A 16,510-nucleotide genomic window follows, 5' to 3' on the forward strand; every position below is an offset into this window, starting at 1 on the left:
CCGAGAGCTGGTGCCTGAGCGTGAGGCTGTGCTGGGAGCCATCTGGGGCTGCGTCTGGGGAGTGCCTGGAGACTCGGTGAACGACAGACTCAGCGCCCGTGACCGTGACGGCTGCTCCCCCGAGAGGGCTGGGCCCCTTGCACTAGTGCTTCCCAGGGGTGATGGGACTAATCCTGGCCAGCGTCTCTGCGAGGCCTTTCAGTCCCTGCCACCGTGGCTGGCGACATTCAAGGTGGCAGTGGCTCCGTCCACCTGGGCTCTGGAGCGAGGACGCAGGGAGCAGCACCCCCAAGACGATCCTTAGTGGCCGTGGAGCTCGCCCTCCAGGCTGAGCCTTGGCTGTTCTAAGCCGCTTTGCTTCGGGGACGGTTTGGGACTCTGACATCCCCTGGTGTATCCTGACCGATCCTCAGCGCTCACATCTCGTGCCGTTTCTGGATGCTTTTGGAAAGACCATAAAGGGGCTGCTGCAGGCTGGGGTGACCCAGGCACTGGTGACAATCTCTGAGTCTCCCCTGCCAGCCTCGGTGCCATCTCAGGCTGTGGAACCAGAGTGCCGAACAGCAGAGGGCACCAGACTCCTGTCTCTGGTTTTGCCATCTGCATGGCATGGTGTGGGCATGGGTGGGGCATGGTGATAGCGCTGTCGGGGATGGCCCCAGGGCTAAGCAGGGAGGGAGCTCAGGGCCTGCTCCTCCCAGGTGCCACCGCCGCTGTGGGCAGGTGTCTGAGAGATGCCACCTCGCCCCCCAGTCAGCTTCAGAGAACACCTGAGCAGGGGCCACAAGGGCTCCACCGTGGCATCTACAGAGCCGGCCTTATAAGAGTGCATATGCCGTCTGTCTCGTCTCAGCTCTGCTTGCAATGTCAGGTGTCAGACTTGGGTGAGGCTGAGATGGGTAGGCAGGAACCTCGACAGGGCGCTGTGTGCAAACAGCCAGCCAGACCTGGCCTCGGAGCAGTGGGGTTCAGGCTGGCCCCCAGGCTTCTTCTCCATGCATCACAGTCCATCCTAGCCTTCGCCGACTTTGCAACCTGCCTTCATCGGCTTTCAAATGCGGCCCAGGGGAAGAGGGGAAGTCGGACAGGGCAGGGCTCAAGCAGCTGCTGTCATCAACTGGATCCGTAGGATCAACTAGAAGGCTTCCAGGATAGACCCTGCTGGAGGGAAGGGTTCCAGGATTGACCCTGCTGGAGGGAAGGGTTCCAGGATAGACCCTGCAGGGGGAGGAAGGGTTCCAGGATAGACCCTGCAGGGGGAGGAAGGGTTCCAGGATAGACCCTACAAGGAGAGGGAAGTGTTCCAGGATAGACCCTGCAAGGAGAGGGAAGTGTTCCAGGATAGACCCTGCAGGGGGAGGAAGTGTTCCAGGATAGACCCTGCAAGGAGAGGGAAGGGTTCCAGGATAGACCCTGCAGGGGGAGGAGGGAAGTGTTCCAGGATAGACCCTGCTGGAGGAGGGAAGGGTTCCAGGATAGACCCTGCAAGGGAGGAAGGGTTCCAGGATAGACCCTGCAGGGGGAGGGAAGGAGTTGAGAACTGCTCTGGTACAAAGAGTGTCAGGAACATGGAGGCCATGTGAGAGGCGCCAATCCCTCTCCATCCTTGGGCCTCCATTCCCTCCTCTCACAAGGGGTGGGTTTGAGCCTTCGAGCTCTGAGCTCTTCCACTTTTGGTAACCGAAGACCCAGGTTTTGCTGGCCTGGCGCTAGGTCGTGGATGAGGAAGAGGAGGGTGGAGGCTAGCAGGAGGGATGAGGGGCAGGGTAAGGGTGAGGTGGGGTCTGAATGGCCGGCTGGGCGGTGACATTTGCCGGGACAGGTTGCATGGGCTGCGCTCACCTGCTTTTCATGAGCTGTGGCGTGGGTGTCAGTGTTTACCTTTCTCCAGATCAGACAAAGACCAAGGTCAGGTTAAGTCCATTACCCTAACGCTAGCTGGCGCGAAGTCCAACAGAAGACACTGGTAATGGCGCCCCTGTCTCCTGCCCACTCTGCCTTCCCTCGATTCGTCCTGCCCTTGTCCCTTTCCCTCACTGCACTCTGACAAAGCGCCACTCGCCCTTTGCTGGAAGAGCCCGGCCGTCTGGGCGGGGCTTGGCTGGAGAAGCACAGGTCTCCTTCAGACCTCACTCTTTGATTGACTGCAGCCCGGGAGTTCTGGGGAAAGAGCTGCGGGAGGGGGGGTCTCCACGGCTCCCGCAGGTGCCTGCTCCTCTGAGCTCTGGACGGGCTTGGGGGCCCTGAGAGACTCGCTCTCCCCACGGGTCTGGGTTTTCCCGGCTGTCGTGTGCAGCCCCTGGTGAGGTTTCTTTCTCCCATTAGGTCCCCCAACCTGTCCTGTCCATCCGCCCAGCTGCTCCTTGAGGCCCCCGGGGGTTTAAGTTGGCCAAAGACAAAACACAGAGAGACCATGGTGCAGGCTCCTGTCTTTGCAGAGCTCAGAGCTTGGTGGGGTACGAGATTTGTGAACAAGGACATCCAGTTTGGGATGGGGAGTGCCGTGACCCTCGCCTGCACTTGCGCTCCTGGGAGAGACCTGCAGCGGAGGTGGGGTGGGGACTGGCCATGCCTGTGGTGGGAGGGCTGGGAGAGATGGTGGGGGCGGGAGGGGTGCAGGGGTGGGAGAGAACTTTCTGGGCAAGGCTCTGTCAGTCTCAGGGGACTCGGCGGGAGTGGGCGGGGCAGAGAACAGGTCCCTTCCGGGACTGCAAATGTGTGGAGCAGCTGGAGCAAGTTCTTCTCTTAAGATTTATTTATTTTATTTGAAAGAGTGACAGAGGAGAGACAGAGAAAGGAGAGAGGGAGAGAGGCAGAGAGGGAGAGAGAGAGCGAGAGCGAGAGAGCGAGAGAGAGAGAGGTTTTCCATTTGTTGGTTCACTTCCCAAATGGGCACAACAGCCAGGACTGGGCCAGGCTGATGCCAGAAGCCAGGATTCCATCTGGGTCTCCCAGGTGGGTGCAGGAGCCCAAGTCCTTGGGCCACCATCTGCTGCCTTCCCAGACACATTAGCAGGGAGCTGGATTAGAAGAGGAGCTGCTAGGACTTGAATCAGTGCCCGTATGGGATGCAGGCATCGCAAAGGATAGCTTAACTCACTGTGTCACAATGCCAGCCCCTGGAGCAAATTCTAGTGAGTGGAGATGAGGCTGAGTGGAAGGTGGGACCTCAGTCAGGGAGGCCTTGGGCTCCAGGCACCCTTGGGCCTGCAGGTGACACGGAGCCTGGTGAAGAGGTTATTGCACTGGTCCAGCAAAGGGCGATCAGTGAAGCAGGCCATGGTGAAGAAGTGGAGGAGCGGCTCTGAGAGACCCTGGTGACATGGGCACAACCAGATCACCAGTTACCCATGCTGAGGAGGAGGAGGGGGCTGGGGAAGCTGACTGCCAGGCTCCTGGCTCATCAGAATTGGGGGAAGGAGGGCAGAGAGCACAGCTTGCGTGCGGGGTGCAAGGGCAAATTTAGCTGTGGATAGCCTGCGTCTTGGGTGCCCTGAATGGCCAACACGCAATTGACTTGTAGACTTTTGCAAGACACCTGTCCAGCAGAACGTACCCGGACGTCATCAGCATTGAGATGCTGCCCCCTTGAGCCCCTCTGGTGCAGACGACACAGCTAGAGAGCAGGGGGAGAGAGTGAGACAAGGAGGAGGCCTGTGGGTGGACTCTGGGGAGTCCCCGCCTCTATGGAGTAGGCAGGGAGGGCAGGGGAAGGGCGGGAGCCATGGCGTGGACGAGCCCAGGGAGACAGATTAGGGCTGTGGAGGACGAGGACGGAGCAGCTGACATTGCAAGGGCTGCCCAGAGTGCAGTCTGATCAGACGTGGTGCTTGGGGCTCAAGGGGGTGGGGGATGAGGCTTGGCTGGGGAAGGATCCTGGATGCGGCCCGGCATATCTCTCTCTGGGGGGCCGGGCCCCAAATGCCCAGAAAGCCTGCTGCCAGGGCTGTGGGTGGCAGTGAGGAGGGGGGGTCACGGGGTATAAGAAAAGGAAGCTTTGAAAGCCAGTAGAGAGAACCTGGAGGTGACTTAAAGCTTCCAGCTACATTTTTTTTTAAAGATTTATTTATTTATTTGAAAGTCAGAGTTACATACAGAGAGAAGGAGAGGCAGAGAGAGAGAGAGAGAGGTCTTCCATCCGCTGGTTCACTCCCCAAATGGCCACAATGGCTGGAGCTGTGCCAGTCTGAAGCCAGGAACTGGGAGCTTCTTCTGGGTCTCCCATGTGGGTGCAGGGGCCCAAGCACTTGGGCCATCTTCTGCTTTCCCAGGCCATAGCAGAGAGCTGGATTGGAAGTGGAGCAGCTGGGACTCGAGCCGGCACCCATATGGGATGCTGGCACTGCAGGTGGCGGCTTTACCCGCTACGCCACTGTGCCGGCCCCTCCAGCTACATTTTGTTTTACCACAGGGGAGGAGCTGTATGCTGTACCAGCATCAGTGAGTTTAGGGTTCCCTGGGTCCTCGGGACACAGTCTTTGAAAACGCTACAGGGAGCCGAATGCAATGCAGAAAGCCAGAGACAGCGGCGACGCCTTTCGGTAGGAGCGGCTATGGGAGGGGGCTGCAGGAGGTTGTGGAAAATGGGGGACCCGTCTCTCCCAGTTCTGCATGCTGACTTCATTACTGGATCCCTGCGTCCGGGGGTGGTGGGGAGATCTATTGGGCAGAAATACACCGAGTGATGCTTTCTTAAGAAAACCCCCAATTCGCTCCGATGTTGGATGAGGGACCTACTGAGTGTTTCCCAGTGCCTTGGGCACGCCTGTCCTTGCCTGCTGGTGCCCTGTGAGCCCCGGCTTTGCCTGCAGCCCATCAGGGTCCGTGGACGGGGCAGTCCCCACAAGGAGGACCTGGCTGTGCCTTGCCCAGGAATGCAGAGCTCAGCTCGGCGGAGGTCCCTCGCGCTGCAGCCGGCGGGATCCCCCGCCCTCCCCGCCCCCATCCTGCCCCTTTTCCCTGGAGCACAGCAATATGGCAGCAAAGGTGTTAGGGACCCTCTGTCTCCTCCCTGTTCCACCTCGCCTTTCCCTTCTTTCTCTCCTCCCGACCCCCACACGGAGACACACGTGAGCTGGAGATGCAGTGGGAGCAGGGGCACTGCCCCGGCCGGGCTGCCGTGGGGAAGGCACCTGCACAGGTCCATACCCGGTGACCTCATTTTACAGATGGGGACGCTGAGTCCCGAGGGAGGCTGGACCAATGTTCCAGCGTTGCGGCAGGCACACATGGGGGCTCTCACCAGCGTGCTCTGGGCCAGGGTCTGCAAGGTAAACCAAACCTTTACCCCCCTGGGCCTCAGCTTCTCCATCTGTGAAATGGACCCAGCTACCCTGTAGTTGATGGGGCAGGAATGACGATGAAGGCAGATAAGAGATGCTAGTCCGGTGTGGATGTTGTGGTGCCGGGGGCTAAGCCGCTGCTGGAGATGTGGGTTCGAGTCCTGGCTCCTCTGCTCCTGATCCAGGTTTCTACAGATGCATCCTGGGAGGCAGCAGGTGATGGCTCAAGTCCTTGGGCCCCTGCCGTCCATGCGGGAGACCCTGATGGAGTCGCTGGCTCTTGGCTTTGGCCTGGTGTGGACCTGGCTGTTGTGGGCATTTGGGGAATGAACCAATGGATGGGCAATCGCTCTCTCTCTCTCTCTCGCTCTCGCTCTCGCTCTCGCTCTCTCTTGCTCTTTCAACTAAATGGACACTAAAATGAGCAAGTAAAAAGCACTATAAAATGCACATCTCTGCAGTGCCCGACCTGCAGACCCTGCCAGTCCTCCTCTTCCACCACCGCCACCCCGGCCCCACTGCGCTGCATCTGTCTGGGTGCAGAGAGGCCTGCTCGGCTGAGCAGCGGAACACCGCGGGGTCGCTGGGAGGCTGAGCCCCAGAGGTGACCCCGCCCCTCCAGCAGCTCTGTGCCACAGCAGTTCTCTTCTTACGGCTTCCAGCTGGGGTGAGTGTCCTCTGCCCATGTGGCCTGTCAGCCCGAAGGGAATGGGGCTGTGGCGTGCGGTGCTGTTGCCCTCTGCTCGCCCCAGCACAGCCCGGCAGGGGCCCTGGTAAATATTTCATAGGCTCTGAGGGCAGACAGCTCAGTTACGGCTGGATGGGCTCCGTGGGGTGCGCGAGGATCCTGCCGACGCCGGGTGGAGAGCCGGGTCTCCCCAGCCTGCATCAGAGCTCCTCTGCTTCCCAGGGGAGCTGTTCTCTGTCCTGCTTATCTGGGACCCTCATAGCCCTCAGGCTCAGCTTCCAGTCCAGGGTCCCGATTCCCCATCTTGATCTCGAATGGCCCTGTGATTTGCGCTCAAACCTCGCCTTGGGCAGAGGCTGCTGCTGGCTTCCCGGCCTCTGTGACGGCTGCCTGCGTTTATGACAAATCCTGATTCAACAGGGAAGCACTGGCACAGTGAAAGGATCACAGTTTTCAGCCTTCCTGGTGGCTGGGAAACTGCTGCGTCAGCCTTGCCGGAGCCGAGAAGGAGCCAATTCAGTCCCCTGACCCCACCGCCGGCGTTTTGCCTGGTGCACCTTGCCTTCATCGCACCTGCAGGCCAGATGCAATGGCCAGAGCTCCAGCCCCCATTTTGGGCCTGTGTGTTTAAGGGAGTTTGAGAAGAAGCCTTGTTGCTTTAAAAGCCAGGGCCCCTGATGACTTTGTGGGAGTCATCATTCCAGCTCTGGGCTTGGTTGCATTTGTAAGACAGAAAACCTTCCTTTGTGTTGATCAGCACTGTTGGATTTCCATGACGGGCAGCCAACCCCGGTCTCAATGGCAGAGACTTCTTGCAGCTCTTCCCACAAGTGATGACGATTCTGTGCAGAATCCTTTCACGCCCACATCTCTGCACAGTCTGCTCCAGGAGGGCAGGGACCCCATCGCCTTCCTTACTCCTGTGGCCCCAGCAACCCCAACAGTGCGCGGCACTGGCGATGCTGGGAGGTGCTTAGCGGATCTTTTTGGCTGGATGAGTGCTTGGTGGATAGCAGGGATTCGGCGCATCATTTGGGGTGACAGCTTTGAGAAGCACCTCTAGCTGCCTAGACTCCCAGGAACTGCCTTTTCCTTTTCCACTAAGTTTACTCCTCACAATTATTATGTAAAATAGAACTTTAATTGTCCCACTCTGAAAGTCTCTTTGAGGAGACTGTCCTGTAGTCTTGCTACTTAAAAGTACACACAGGAAAAGAACTTTTTTTTCTACGTAGTTGCTTTTGTCCTCATAGGATTAAAGCAATTTATATTTCTCTCTTCCTTATTATAATGGAATTTTCTCATTTATTAAAAGCTGGACTGAATGATACTTTTGTTAAAATTTATTTGAGAGGGAGAGAGAGAAGGGGGGTGAGGATTGATCTTCCATCCATTGGCTCATTCCCCAGATGCCTGTAACAACTGGGTTTGGGCCAGGCTGAAGCCAAGAGCCTGGAACCCAATCCAGGTCTCCTGCTTATTTGCATGGCAGGGACCCAAGAGCTTGAGCCATCACCTGCTGCCTCCCAAGATGTACATTATCAGGAAGCTGGATTAGCAATGGAGCCAAGGGCCTGCGCTGTGGTGCAGAGGGTTAAAGCCCCAGCCTGCGGCACTGGCATCCCATATGGGCGCTGGTGTGAGTCCAGCTCCCCGCTAATGCACCTGGGAAATCAGTGGAGGATGTTCCAAGTCCTTGGGCCCCAGCACCCAAGTCGGAGACCCGGAAGAAGCTCCTGGCTCCTGGCTTTGGATCAGCTCAGCTCTGGCCGTTGTGGCCATCTGAGGATGGAAGACTTCTATCTCTGTCTCTCCTTCTCTCTGTAACTCTGTCTTTCAAATAAATAAACTAAATCTTAAAAAAAAGAGAAAAGAAAAGAAATGGAGCCAGGATTCGAACCCAGGTCCTCCAACATGAGATGGGTATCCCCAGCAGAGTCTTAACCCCTGTGCTGACTACCCACAGCCTGAATGCTAACTTCGGTGACTATGCTGCACCCTGTTTTCCGTCACACGGAGGTGCTCCGCCTGCCCTCTCTGATTGCACTTTTAGTTTGCGTGCTGCTATGATAAACCTTTTTGTGTCCAAAGCTTTCCCTATGTTTACCATCATTTCCTTACACTGATTCTCGGAGGCAGAGCTGTTTGCTCAAGGAAGCTAATCACGTTCCAACGTCATTGTGCAAAAGAGAAGTAAGGTGAGGAGGAACCGCAGGAAAGAGCGACCTGGTCTTTTCCTGTCTGTGGCTTCAGCACCCACAGCTGGGCAGTGAGCAGGTCCTTGTGGGCGCTCCAGGTTCCCTTACAGATGTGAATTCTGCTGGTGGGCGGAGGAGGAAGCCTCTGGCGTCTTTCTGGGCACAGGGTCATGAGGCGCTGTGGGTGGGTGAGCCTGGGTCCTCAGGGCACCCCGAGGAGCTGGCCCTCGCCAGGCAGAAGTGGGTCCTTGGAGCCTCCCAACGCCGAGCAAACTTGCGCTCCATTGCAAAGCTGAGCCCTGCAGGCCCCTCTGGGTGTGACGGCCATGTCCTGTGAAGGCGGGGCTTCCGCTAGGAAAGCAGGTGCAGGGTGAAGGCACAGCTTAGGCAGAGGGGCCCCCTTGGGCAAGCAGGTCAGCCCCGCTGCAGGCCCCCGAGGGTGGAGCATGTAAACCCCTTCTGCAAACCGCTGGCGCCCCCTGGGGCTTCTGCCACGCGGGGTCAACTTGTGGTTACTTTCGCTTCAGACGGGGTCCCCTCTGAGGGTCCTCTGCAGCGGGCCACAGCAGGGACTTGCTTAGGACTCAAGTAGGCAAGGGGAGGCCATGTCCAGTTGTGCCGGGAAGAGAGGCTTGAGGCCAGAGTGAAAGAGTGCAGGGTCCACTGGCCACCAGAAACATCCGGGGCTGCTCCTTCCTCGGTCAAGGCTGCGTACTCAGAACAGGCTCTGTCCCCCTGCAGCCCCGCCCGGCCTGTGTGTGAAGCCTGGGCCCTCAGGTGGGTGTCTGGGGAACAGTGGGAGCCTCTAGGTACATGCACTGGTAAGAGTGAGAGAGAGCAGTGCGGGGTGGGGAGCAGGTGCAGAAAGAGGAAGCCAAGGGGCCTGACGGTGCCTTTGTTCATTAGTTCATGTATTCTTTCTTTCACTGATCTCTTTAAAAAAGTCTTTAATTCTTAATCTATTTATTTGAGAGAGAGTGAGAGGGCGTTCCCATCTGGTAGTGGTTCATTCTCCAAATGCCCCCAATAGCTGAGGCTGGACCAGGTCAAAGGCAGGAGTCAGGAGTCTCCATGGGACTCAGTCCGGGTCTCCCATGTAGGTGGCAGGAACCCAACTGCTGGAGCCGTCACCTGCCGCCTCCCGGGGAACACACGAGCAGCAGGAAGCTGGCATTGGGAGAGGAGCCGCCACCTGAGCTCAGGCACTTCAGTTGGCACCCCAAGCTACGTCTTAACCATGACGCCGAACGCTTGCTCCTTATCCAGTCTTTCTGAGGTCTGCTATGTGTTAGGTTCTATGTTGGGTGCCGCGTGTTCGAGGATGGAAAAGAGAGAGACAGCGAGTGGCGCAGAGGCCTGGCACGGCTGCGGAAGGGGCTTGCCTGGCTTATCAGAGGGTCCCCTGAGCAGCCATAAGGCACCAGCCCATAGCTCTGTCAGTGGCAGCCCCCAGAGGGGAGCTGGGAGAGCCAGGGAGGGAAACCCAGGTCCTCCACGTAGCCACAGTTGTTTAGATGGCTTTGGAGCTTCCTGCAAAGCCTGGAGCCTGGGTGATGTGGTTTACACCTGGAAAAGCAGCAGGGTAAGGCCACCCAGCGATTCACAGCCTGGGATGCGTGCGAGGTCACGGCTCTGTGAAGGTGCTCTCTGTGGACTAAAAGGGTCCCCAGTAGAAACGGGACAGAATGAGTTCCCTGTGGTTCTCCTTCAGGCAGCTGTGAGCGAATCGCCTTCCACAGTGGGCAAACCACAAGCTGGGGCTGTGTTGACGCCTCTTTGCTGGAATCACTGGTGACTTCCAGCTCCATCGGGGCTGCTGGCACATCCGATTAGCTCCTGTCTCCTAGCAGGGAAGTGGAAAAGGTGGCTTGCACCTGCTCTTTGGTCTTTGAAAGGCTAAGTGTTGTTTCAACGTGTCTTTGCTGGGGTTGGGCTGCAGCCTGATGGATGTTTGTTGAATGACTAATTATTGACTGGTAGGCTAACAGCCTCCACTGGAGTAGGCTGAGCAAACAAGCCACTGAGCGGAACGCGGAGCGTAGGTTACACAGTGTGCTCATCTGCGGGTCACCAGGCACGCTACTGGTTGTCATTACCCGGGAAACACTAGAAATGGCAGGTGCAGAAATGGCAGGAGACGGAGGAGCCAAGCAGACCTAAGGGTGAGCCACAAGAGGGGAGGGGGAACTCGTTGCGGTCCACAGTTGCTTGGTTACAAGAAAGAATTATTACAAAGCTATCTCTCAACAACAGCAGCAATAATGATGCTTTGTTGCAAGGTATGAGGAATCTCACTGAACGGAAGGGTGGGGACCACATCCAGTCCCCCCCAGAGACTCAAGGTAGAGCCCCCTGGGAGTGACCTGGGGCCCACACAGCTGTTGGCCTGCACTCTCTCTAGCTCCCTCTCTCCGTAGGTGTGTGTTCTTTTCTCTGCAGACTGGCTTTCTCTGTCACGCCTTCTTCAAACTCCCAAATGTTCACCTCCACCTGCACATGATCTTTCAACTTACAGACTCTAAATCCCGGTTCCCAGAAGAAAGCATCTGATTGGCCAGTGGCCAGCCAAGAGCGAGCCTCGCCTCAGTCAGGCGTCCTTCTCTGTCCCAACAGGTGGCTGAACACTATGGTGGGGCCGTTGCCGTGGGTGGGAAGGTGGATCCCGGGGAGGGGGCCGCTGACTGGGCAGGCACGCAGGCTAACCTGCCTCCTGAGGGAAAACCCGAACAACTGGGCTGTTGGGTGGAGGATCAGCCATCTTCCAGAGGCTCATGGAAATGCATGCTGGGGGCGGGGGTGGGGGAGGTTGGCTTAGCGGTTAAGACGCTGCTTTGGAAGCCCAGTCCCATATCCAAGTGCCTGGATTCGGGTCCCCACTCAGCTCCGGATTCCAGGTTCCGGCTGATACGCACCTGGGAGGCGGCAGCACTGGCTCAGGTGGTTGAGTCCCGTCCCCCATCTCCCTCCCCCCCGCCCCCCCGTGGGAGACCCTGAGGCTTCTCCACTCCTGGCTTCAGCCTGGCCCAGTGGTGGCTCTTGCTGGCATCTGGGCAGTGAGTCAACAGGTGGAAAAGCTCCTTTCTCTCTCTCCCTCCCCACCCCTTCTCTCAAATAAGTACAAATAAATAAAATAAATAAATAACTTGAAATGTATATGAGAAAACAGTATGCTTGCATTTCAATTTTTTTTTTTTACCAAAATAAGCTTAGTTTTAATTCCATTTGCATGAGCTGTCATGCTGAACCACATGTAGAAAATGCGCACCATGTCTTTGAAAAGTCAATCGCCAGAGCTCGGAGCCCAGGTGCCCACAAAGGACCTCCATGGTAGCAGGTTGCCAAGGAGCTTCCCCTGGTCTCCCGAGTCTTTGGAGAGCAGTTAGTAGAGAAAGCTAATGGCCAATTTTCGCAAATGGCCTTCTCAGTGCTGCGAGGCCACCAGGGCTGGCAGGAGTCGGTTTTTAGAATGGCCCTGCAGTGATTCTGGGACATGTTTAATAGAGACACTCCAAGGGCCTGGGGCCAGCTGTCCAGCCAAGCTTGTGTTTGCTTCCCTTGGGGGCAGGGAAAAGTCGGCCCAGGCGGTCCGCATGAAGCAGCTTGTGCACCACCCTCTGAGTCTCGGGGACGGAGTCCAGCCCGATCCCTCCGTCTTGTTCCTGTCCTGCTAGGCTGCCCCCGTGGGTGGCCACTCTGGCAGGCAAGCCCTGCGCCTTGTGCGGGCCCGGCTGTGGGCTTCTCTCCCCTGTTCCCTCCCCGCAGCCTTCTGTGGTGGCGGCTCTCAGGAAGACCCTGCCCCCGTCCTCCACCCCTGAGATGTGGATGGGGGTCCCCGTCATCCCTGTGCTGGGGCTGCACCCTTGGGCTTTCCTGTGGCACAGTCAGGTGCGGCTCCTCTTGAGTCCACTCACTAGCGAGGGTTGCTCTGAGTGCTGACCTCTCAGCCGGGGCTTGGTCCCTCCCTTTCCCGCGAAGCCCACACTTGCAGGCTGTGTGTCCAGGTCTTCGTTGTTAAAACCGGGTGGCTGCATCCGCCTGTCCGCACCTCCACCCTCGGCTCACAATGACCGGCCCCAGTAGACCCTGGCCTGCAGGTGCTCTGCGGATGCTCGGGTTTATCTCCCTCTGCGTGGCCTGCGAGCCCCAGTCTCATATCTGCTGCAGGGTTCGGCTGATAGCCACCATGTTTGCACCAGCCCCAGCCCTGAAGGATGTCCTCCCCAAGGAAGCTTTGACTGTTGTTCCAACTTCCCTGGAGTGTTGACTTAGCAGGGGGCACGCTCCCTAACCCCATGCGTGTTTGCTCAGTGGAGCAGGCCGGTTGCAGGTTCCTCTGTCTCCCCAGGAGGGTCCCTCGGATGGGAGGGTGCTGAGGACGAGGGGGAGGAAGGAGTAAAGGAGGAGGAGTGGGAGGAGGGGAGGCAGCAGCTTCCTGCTCCCCGGCTGGTTATCACAGGCTGTCCTAATGCTGCTCAAACAATATTGAGAATAACCCTGGCTCAATAGCACCAGTGTTAGGCTGCAGAGTCAATATTGGCTGAGCAAACACAGCAAATAAGGAGTTGCTATTTGCGTAGCTACGAGTACTTGTGGGCTCCGGCTGCCTCAACAGGGCCCTTGGAAATGAACGGGAAGGCACTGGTGTCTGGGGCGGCAGGGGGTGTGTGAGTTTGGCCAGGCCAGGGCTGCTCACCTGGGTGGGGTCAGCAGTGGGGCTGGAGCCCTTGGCGCAGTGAGTCTGCCCTGCGCCCCCATGCAGGCTGTTGAACAGTATCCCCAGCCTCTGGCCTCTGCAGAGCAGCAACACCCTGCCCAGTGTCCCCTGCGGCGGGGGGCGGGGGGAGGGGACAAAGGCTCCTCCTGCTGAGACCTGCTGGGCCAGGCCTTGGGCCGGCGGCCCACCCATGCTCCTTCACCTCCAGCCTCCAGACCGGCTCTCCGCAAAATCCCGCGAGGTCCAAGGGAAGCCACCTGCTTTGGAAATAGACACCGTGTGTGAGGGCCTCTCCCACCCCAGAAACCCCATCTCAGCAGCTGTCCGGCTACCATGCCCTCCCCCCGGCCCCACCTCGCCCTGTCTGGGAACCCACTCCTGTTCTCCACTCCGACAGAGAGAGGCTGTGGGACGCCTGATCATTCGCATCTGTTGCTCTTGAGCAGTATTTCTGGCCTGTGTGGCTGTGGCTGGTGACCTGCCCGGCCAGACGTGCCTGTTTATAGCAAGCTGCGCCTGGCTCTGCGTCCTCCGCTATGCCGCTGGGGATTGGCCTGTGTGCTTCCGAATTCTACAGGCGGCCATGGCTGGGCTCCGTGGGAGGTGTCCAGCACGGAGGGGTGCAGGGCACACAGGCTGGACGGGCTGCACCTGCTGGGCCCGCCTTCGTGCTCTGGGGTCCCGTTCGGGCTCCCTTTGCTTCTCAGCAGGGAGAGGGAGAGTGAAAGTGTTTGCGGCCTGCTGAAGGGGCCGGAGCTGCCCCCAGCTCCTTTCTGTGCCATAACCCCCGGCCCTCATTGCCCGTCCTCACCGGTGACTTGTGATGCCCAGAGCCTGGGTTCCCCCACTCCTGGGCTGGTGTGGGTGAGGAGTGAGAGGTACAGCTCTGACAATAAATGAACAGTTGTGGGGCCAGTGCTGTGGTGCACTTGGTTAATCCTCTGCCTGCTGCGCCGGCATCCCATATGGGCACTGGTTCTAGTCCCGGCTGCTCCTCTTCCAGTCCAGCTCTATGCTGTGGCCAGGGAGTGCAGTGGAAGATGGCCTGAGTGCTTGGGCCCTGCACCCGCATGGGAGACCTGGAGGAAGCACCTGGCTCCTGGCTTTGGATCGGCATAGCTCTGGCTGTAGCGGCCACTTGGGGGGTGAACCAACGGCAAAGGAAGACATTTCTCTCTCTCTCTCTCTCTCTCTCTCTCTCTCTCTCTCTCACTGTCTAACTCTGTCAAACAAACAAAGAAAAAAATGAACAATCGTGGTGATGTGCAGGTCCTTCCCAGCCTGCTCTCGGCTCCAGCAGGTGGCATTTGGGGAGGAGGGAAGCTAACCATGTGCTGGGATGTGGACCAGGCAAAGTGTCTGGACAGGAAGGAAATGGAAGGGCAGTTGGTGGCGAACAGGCCTGTTTGGGCAGCTGCAGAGGGGTGGTTGTTTCCCTAACTCAAGTTAACGTACACTCGTCCACGCACCTCCGCATCCGGGCTCTCTCCTGCTCCCTTTCCCTGCTTCCTCCCGTCTGTGCTGTCTCCTGCCTTTGACTGCTGACCCAACAACTTGCCGCTGTGATGCTGGGGCAACAACGCACTCTCATCTCTGCAGCGGCGCCGCCGTGGGAACCACGAGTGAGATCTGCCTCCCACCTCCCCAGGCCACCTGGTGCTGCTGACTCCACCCCGTCCCTCATGCCCTCTGTTCTACCCTACATTTTAGGAATTCCCAAAGCTGGCCGCTCACCTGCATGGCTTTGAGGAGCTGTAAAATGCACATTTGGTTGGTGGACAACCAATTCTGTGAGGTGCTGATTCCGGGAATCAGAGGGTACCCCGGCTGCAGGGAAGGCTGGAGGGCCAGTGTGCGTGGGCTCCCCTGGGGACGGCTCTCAAGGACTCGTCTGGAAGCCGGCGCTGGCCGTCACCCTGCAGCTGTGGGCAGGGCAGGCAGGTGCTGGTCGGGAAGCAGCTGCAGCCTCCCCCCCATCCTGACCCGGCCCCTGTGTCTGTGGCTCTCCCACCTTCCGAATAGCACGGGACTGGCTCATCAGTGGGGTCTAGCCTGGGAACCTGGGGAGTGGGGGAGCCTGGGAGCCCCAGTTCCATGGGCTGTGAGGAAAGGCGTCAGGGCTGTCCAGATGATGATGAAGCTGGGGTCAGGACCGGCCCTGCAGACCTTCCAAGCCTCTGCCCCACTTCCACCTGCGGAACTGACCCCTCGACTGCTTTGTCCTTCCTGCCACCCTATAGAATTGTCTGCCATCCCTCCTTCTGCCATCACACCTGTCGCTGTAGAGTCAAACCCAGCCTCCGACCTGCGGGCTCCTGCTCCTTCATTCAGATGTTCCACGGAGCCCTGCTGTCCAGGGCGGGTGCTGAGGGACTGAGGTGCGGCCGGTCCCACGTGGAGCGCCTGTCTCTCTCTTCCCCCCGGGGAGGCCGGGTGACACTCAGGCTCTGAGAGGCTCAGGCAGAGGAGGGAAGGCACTTCCCTCCTGCCCAGGAAACCTTGGCCGGGGGGGTGGGGCAGCGAGACCGGAAAGAGTTTTCTCCAGCCCCGCACTGTCCTGTGGCTTGTGTAGTCCATGGCCCGACTTCCTGGGAAGCAATGGGCGTCGAGGCTGGATGTCCAGGGATGCAGCGAAACGGAGACTTGTGAGCCTGATTCCGCAGCGTTCCAGGGGCTTCGCTGTCTTCTCCCAAAGCGGCTGTGGCTGGGAGGACTGGGGACTCAGGACTCTGAGAATTTGAAGGTCTGGGGAAGGCCCATCCCAGGTATGTGTGTGTGTATGTGTGTGTGTGTGTTCACATACATGAAAGAGACCTAGGATCCTAACGGTTTTGGCAAAAACCGCACGAAGGGGCCACCCAATAAGATGGACGTGGGAGCAGGGGTGTGGCAGAGGGGAGGACTGTGCTGGGTTGGGGTACATTGCATTCGAGGTGTCTGGTGTGCCCTCCAGTATGCGGACTTGAGGGGAGGGGTCTGGGAAGGAAGAGTGAGCTACTACTGCGCAGCTGCTAATCAAAACCGGGGTGTGGGTAAGGTGATTCGGAGAGTTTATACAACAAGTTCTTGAACTTCTGGGGACATCGGAATCCCCTTGGGAGAGAGTTTGTAGATTTAGCAAACAGAAATACAAGGGCAGGTGTTGGTGCAATGCTTGACAGGCTGAATGGGATGTCTACATTCCTCGTATCAGGGAGCCTGGTTCGAATCCCAGCTCTGCTTCCTGCCAGTGTGCACCCTGGGAGGCAGCAGGTGATGGCTCAACTGCTTGGGTCCCTGCCACCCATGTGGGAGACCTGGATGGAGTTCCTGGCTCCTGGCTTACACCAAGCCCAGCATTGGCCATGGTGGGCATTTCGGGGAGCAAACCAGATGCTTGCTCTGCCTTTCAGATAAACAAAAAGAAGTGAACAACTACAGCTTTAAAAATGCAAGCGGCTCTGTTAAATTATATCTCCAATATGGCACACCCCTCTCTTGTTGCATTGCTCCTTTTTATCTGAAATTCATAGGTAACTGGACAGCCTGCATTTCGTCTGGCAACCCTACCTTGGGTTCTTGTTAAAAGGCACATGCATGGGCCCCATCCCGAGGTTCAGGTTCAGTGGGTCTGGGGCAAGTCCTGGGA

At 58.2% G+C, this 16,510-nt stretch overlaps 1 long non-coding RNA gene across 4 annotated transcripts in view; it reads left to right on the forward strand.

The window, feature by feature from the left end:
• The window catches only part of LOC108175770 (uncharacterized), a 105,414-nt gene that overhangs the window by 62,129 nt on the left and 26,775 nt on the right, over window positions 1–16,510 (forward strand). The window lies entirely within an intron of this gene.

The sequence above is a fragment of the Oryctolagus cuniculus genome, chromosome 12 (genome assembly GCF_051225735.1).
Source record: "Oryctolagus cuniculus isolate XC-2025 breed Fujian yellow rabbit chromosome 12, ASM5122573v1, whole genome shotgun sequence".
Lineage (NCBI taxonomy): Eukaryota > Metazoa > Chordata > Mammalia > Lagomorpha > Leporidae > Oryctolagus > Oryctolagus cuniculus.